At 41.8% G+C, this 6,000-nt stretch overlaps 2 protein-coding genes across 5 annotated transcripts in view; one reads left to right on the plus strand and one right to left on the minus strand.

The window, feature by feature from the left end:
- LOC145420475 (uncharacterized) overlaps positions 1-6,000 on the plus strand; it is a 262,367-nt gene that overhangs the window by 181,560 nt on the left and 74,807 nt on the right. The gene's annotated exons all lie outside the window — the stretch shown is intronic.
- Positions 1-6,000, minus strand: part of ptprfa (protein tyrosine phosphatase receptor type Fa) — a 259,648-nt gene that overhangs the window by 128,279 nt on the left and 125,369 nt on the right. The gene's annotated exons all lie outside the window — the stretch shown is intronic.

Genomic DNA, 6,000 nt, shown 5'->3' on the forward strand with positions numbered 1-6,000 from the left:
CACGCACACGGCATGTAACAACCCAACGCAAACCCACCATGCACACAATGAAAGATACACTCTAACGTAACAAGAATAAGGCACACAGGGAGATCTCACAGTAAGGACCCCCCCGACCCCCCAGTCACACACACACTTTCCCTTCCCTGTCTTTAACACTGCTGCAGCAGCTGAGCCCTCCACAGCCTGTGAATTAAGACAGCATTAAGGAGGTGGAGGCTTGCTGACAACCAGACTTCATTAGGCACACAAAGCAGACGTTGTGTTACCGCTCACATTTATTCTGCTCATTGACTGTGGGGGGAGCTCAGCCACACAGCACCCTGAAATCAATGAGCACATAAACATGCTGCCCTAACAGGATTAATCCAACACTCACCTTGGAAATTATTCTACCATGAACCCAGTCCGTACTTAGAGCAGATTCATTTGTATGGAGGCGCTTCGGATTAGCTAACACCGAATTCAAAGGACACTTTTTACCCACTGGCTGATGAAAAGATAAACATTGATTAAAAACTGTAGTAACAGAGTTGTAAATCTGCTAAACCCTCTGAACCTGTGAATGTTACTCTCACCCACAGACAGAGCAGATACCGGGAGCACTGAGAATAGAATAGAATAGAATAGCCCTTTATTGTCAGTGTACGTGGGAAAAAACTTTGAATTTTACCCAGTTGGGTGGATCCATATTTGGACATTGACACAATCATTGATATTTTTACAGTTATATAGTAAATATGAGCCTAAAGTGCAAACTCTCAGCTTTGATTTGAGGGTATTCATCTTTACATTGATTTACCGCGGGCTGCCAGGATGAAGTAAGTAGAGATGCTCAAACCTCCCTCCCCCTAGGCACCGCCTTAAGCTTTTCTGGGGGGAATTGCACTGTGTCTGCCCCAGGTGTGTCAGAAACCCCTCATCTAGGAGGTGCTGGTCATATGTCTGAAAGCAGTGCCTTTACTGCGGCCTCTCCTGAAAGGTCCATGGAGTAAACTAAGAGAATGTCTGGAGGAAGCTCATTTCTACTGCAAGGATCGGCAGTCCAATTCTTTTGGTCACTATCCACAGTTCCACAGTAGGCAGTAAGGGTTAGGGTTAGTAGATCAACCAGTAAATCAATGGCTCTCCCTTTATCACGAGGGACCAGTCTGTCTGTTATCATCATGCTCGACTCCTCCTCCATGCTACAGTATCAGTATTTCCTTCATCTGTTCAACAGGTGCAAAGTTTGGAAATAATTTCAACTCAACCGTTCTGAGTGATCACAGGATCCTTGTGATGGTAGAGAAACACTATCAGGAGGTAGGAACAGCATTATCCACAAGTTCACCACGCTGTGAAAATTTCAGATCAGTCTGTAACAAAATTCCAAGAGAGAAACTTATAGACTCATGATCACTGACTAAAAACATGCTGAAGACAGTACGAAGTCAGGGCATGTTTGATTTTCAGTGGCACTGAGTCACTGCTGTTTACTGATGATGTGACATATGACAGAAGTGTGAATTCTGAATTGGGCGACACGCCTTCTGCTCAGAATCAGCATATTTCTGCAGGATTGACAAGACGGAGCAGATGGGAACGTACGTAATGACCCAAAACATGCTTGAAAAGCAAACCCAGAAGTTTTTAGAGGTAAAGTGGCTGACTGTCAGTCGAAGGCTGCCGAAGAAAAGAGCTGCAGAAAAGTCTGGAATCAAAGAGTCATAAAGAGAGCTGTGGTTTCAGGGAGGCGCTTCCTGCAAAAGATTCTGGACAAACTATTAAACAGAAACATTTTATTCCTCATTATGTGAATTTGCACAATGACCAGTTGTTTGGTGGTTCATTGGTTTCAACCCCTTGAAATAAAGCTGAGAGTCTGCACTTGCAGCATGATAGTTTCATTTGAACTTTACTTGTGTCACTGTCTTAAGAACCAACTGTATTTTCTGTATATTTTATAAGCTTTACATAAGCTGCATTGACTTACACATTTTTAGGCAACTTAATAACGAGGCTTTTCCAGTAAGTTAATGAATTTAGAGGTTTTGAGATGCTGCTGATGTAAGACTTGCCATCCATTAGTGCCACAGCTTACTGGAAAGAAAATATTGTAAAAACAAAAACAAAAAAACCTCAACTGTCAGTCTATAACCCACAAATGACAGGATCACACGTCTGTGGAACTGCAAACTTAATACTAAATGAAGGCTTTTAATTTCTTCCCTATTTTTACAGCTTTGAAAGCTCAACAAAAGTTAGTGAACCTTCAGTAAATATGAATTACTCTTTGCATTTTTATCCAATTTTCTCTATATAGGCACTAAAATATTATTAGACCCCATCAATCGTATGGTTATGTTAAAGTGCATCTTTAGGACACTAAAGCCAGTTGATCTGCAATGTTTAAGTTAAAGAAATATTTAAAAGCTAAATGGACCAAAGAACTTCCTGTGCTTTCCAAGTAATGTCTTAAAACGTGGACTAAATAGTGACACACATTCACTCCCAAAATAGTCTCTCACGTCCATCAGAAGAAGAAGTGAAAACAAAGCATGTTAAACAATAAAATGCAGCTGTCTTCATGTGCAGATAGGAGGATAAGCATTGAGACATGAGAAGTAACATATACGGTCAAAGTATATGACTGACACCTGAGTGGAAACGAGACCAGAGCGACAAATATAGAGAAAGAAACTAAAAAGAGATGAAGACAGACACTGGTGGGGAAGGAAGACAGACACACTGGCAACATATCTGTGACATATGTTGCAGTGATTGCTCAGAAGCCACAGTGTGAGATGAAAATGGAAACGCAAATACTGGCACACCTAGAGAGGTTACAGGTTAAATCAACACAGGCAGGAACCTTGAAAAGAGAAGCAGAAACAGAACAAGTCACATGCTTTATGTTCTCACTTTGTTGGCTGCGGTTCCTGTTGGTGGCTCAGTGGAGGATGCGTCTTGTAAAATGACATCAAATATGTACATTTATGTGGAAACAAACAAAGTGTCCTCAAAACTATGCCTGAACTTTCTTCACGACCGAGATGGTTAACTGACAGTTCTCTTTAGTTCCCAAAGGCAAGTTTTTTATGTTATTCTGAGTGCTGTGCTACGATCTGTTATTTGGAAAATGATGCACATGCCATGTTAAGTAGATAAAAAATGTACATCTGTTCACACATATGTACTTTCAAGAAAGGCACACACACACACACACACACACACACACACACACACACACACACACACACACACACACACAATGGGGCAAATTTGGCTATAAGTTCAAGTGTATTTCAAAATGAATGAATGTGCTTTTAAACTTACAGTCACATGCTCTATCACGTCTTTTGCCCATTTTTGCGTTGCTTTGTTTTCCCGTGTTAGTATTGTTTCTGTACCATTTTCATTAACGCTGCATCAGGATCGTCACTCCTGCTGTTTTCGCTCTGCAGTTTCATTGAAGAATACTGGAAAAGCACCACATACTTAACCTAAACCTCACAATACATTTTAAAAAAGGTTTTCCCTCGAAACGTTTCCTGCCAAAGAAAGTGAAACTGCAGAAGATGACACCAGGTGCAACTCCTGTCAGGAAGCCTGCAGGACTCAGCCTCACCAGACTGAACAACAGAGGCTGGAAGTGTTGCTGATCTGATGAGCCTCGGTTTCTGTTGGACTTCAGATACAGTCAGAATCGGCTATGATCAACACAGAAGAAAGGATCCGTCCTGGCTCGCGGGATATTTCCTTGGTAAACTTTTGTATCAAAGTAGCAATGTTTACATGCATAAATCCCACGAAAACCAGCTGCTACTGATTTTGATTGAACACAGGACACAACTTTACAACTTGAATTCATCCATTAAATGACCAGAGTCTGCTCTATTAGTATATCCACATAGTAAAAATAACATTTTGGCAGGGAGTTGATTTCCATCTTTTTCTGCAACATCTGCACCCTTATTGTTTTCCTGTTGGACTATGACCTTCAGCATCCTACACCTGCTATGATGTGTTCACTTTATAATATCCAAGCAAGCTCAGTATGGTGTATACAGGAGTTATCTTAACATGAAAGGGCAGAAAATCTGTTTTTTTTTTCTCTTAAATGTCAATACTTTGTCACTAATTACTCAACAAGCTTGACTACTGCAAAACCTTTCTATCTAGTTTACCTGAAATTGTTATAAATCATCTCCAACTAATCCAGAATCCTACAGCCGAGTGCCTACGAGGGCCAGAAGGAGAGAAAACATATTACAGCAGCTCTGAAGTCCCTGCAGTGGCCTTCTGTCAGTGACCTTATTGACTGCATTTCTTTTACTTGTTTTTAAAGCACTTCATTGTCTTGCTCCACTATATATGTCTGACATGCTGACAGTGTATGAACTAGCAAAGACCCTCAGGTCCTCCAGCACAAATCTGCTAGTTTTTCCAAAGTAAAGGACACATGGGGAGGCAGCTTTTAGCTTTTATGCTGCTGGAGCAGTCGGAGTGGAGGAACTGAGAACAGCCGGAAATGTTGAGAACTTGAAACTCAAAACCCGTCTTTGCTCCTTTAAAAACTATTTGAATCTGTTTATCTGTACTTGTTTGATCTCATTACATGTTGCTTTGTCCTGCTATGGACTTGTTGAACCACTTTGGCCTGAACTAACCTGCAAGAAGTCGTTAAACGAGTAAAGTTTCAGAGTTTCTGCAGCAGATCTGTGCCGTGGGATCTCATTGCTCCCTGTGAGAATTCTTCCTGCTTATGTTGAATATAGAAAACATCTCCACAGTATGACCTCACTGTATAAACAGAGTCCTTGTTCTCAGACTGAGAAGGACCTGTCTGTACTGTCAGCTTCACTAACATTGCTGGTATTTCATTGAGTTGTGTGAACTGGGTCATAAAATCAAAGCTGCTGCCTCTAAAGTCTGTCATTTGCATGTTTCTTGAGCTGAACGCTGCAACTTAATGCTTGAAATCGGGCATTATTCTACCATCAGAACAGAGCATGTCATCGTTGGGTGTCAGCTAGCGAGCTACCTTTCTGCTACCTTCTAATCCTCTTTTCCATGGAAGAATGTTCTTTTACCACCTTGGAGAACATCACTGGAAGAATTTGGACTGTTTTTAACTCTCAGTGGTACCCTGATGCTTGTTTGAAATTAAAGGAGCATGTAGATCCAGAAATGGCTAATAATGCCAGACGTAACAAGCAGCTAAAATCCAAGCTCCTGTTTGTAGTTCTGTGCTGGATGCGGTAATTTAAGTGCTGAAACTGGGCCCGAATCTTACCCACTGACTCCAGTGGCATGTAGGCTTGTTGGCAGGACACAGGGTCATTGCAGGTATCTCCTCCCTTCTTGTGCAGGTGGAATGAATCAAAGAACGAATTTCACACATTAGCTGTGTGATCAGAGATGAACGTGTGAGGGAAAAATCAAACATCTCTGCCTGTCTTTGTTTGACACACTGGGGGAAAATAGATTGTGGGGCAACGGTTTAAGAAGCAATGCTCGACATGATCGAAAACACGATACAACAGCTCCAGTTAAACAGCACTAAAGATTTGGTAACAGCTGTATTTATTATGCAGAAGCTTTCAAATGATTTTAAGTCCGACTGCATCAAAGAGAGCTGTCAAACAAAAACGAGATTAAAAGGAGAAATGAATCAACAGCATGCTTTGAAAATTGCCTTTGAGAACCTGATACTGGCTGAGGCTAATTGAGTTGTTTGTTGACGAGACTTGAGAGAAAGCCTGAGGCTTCCTTTCACCCTGCTGGCTTTGCTGCTTTACATCCAGCCAACTGCATGGAGGGGATTTCCTCTCCACTTTTTCCCCATTTGCGACGTGAAGGTGTCAGCTTCCCTTTGGAGGCAAGACCCCACACGTAAAACCTCCACTGCCCCAAAACTAAAAGGCAGAACCGCAGCCAAACTCTCTTTCACCCCTGACGAGTCAAAACATCCCCCCAGGTCACTGTGAGGTTAAGCAGGTCAAGCAAAGTAACAAC

This window comes from Astatotilapia calliptera, chromosome 15 (assembly GCF_964374335.1).
Source record: "Astatotilapia calliptera chromosome 15, fAstCal68.1, whole genome shotgun sequence".
NCBI lineage: Eukaryota > Metazoa > Chordata > Actinopteri > Cichliformes > Cichlidae > Astatotilapia > Astatotilapia calliptera.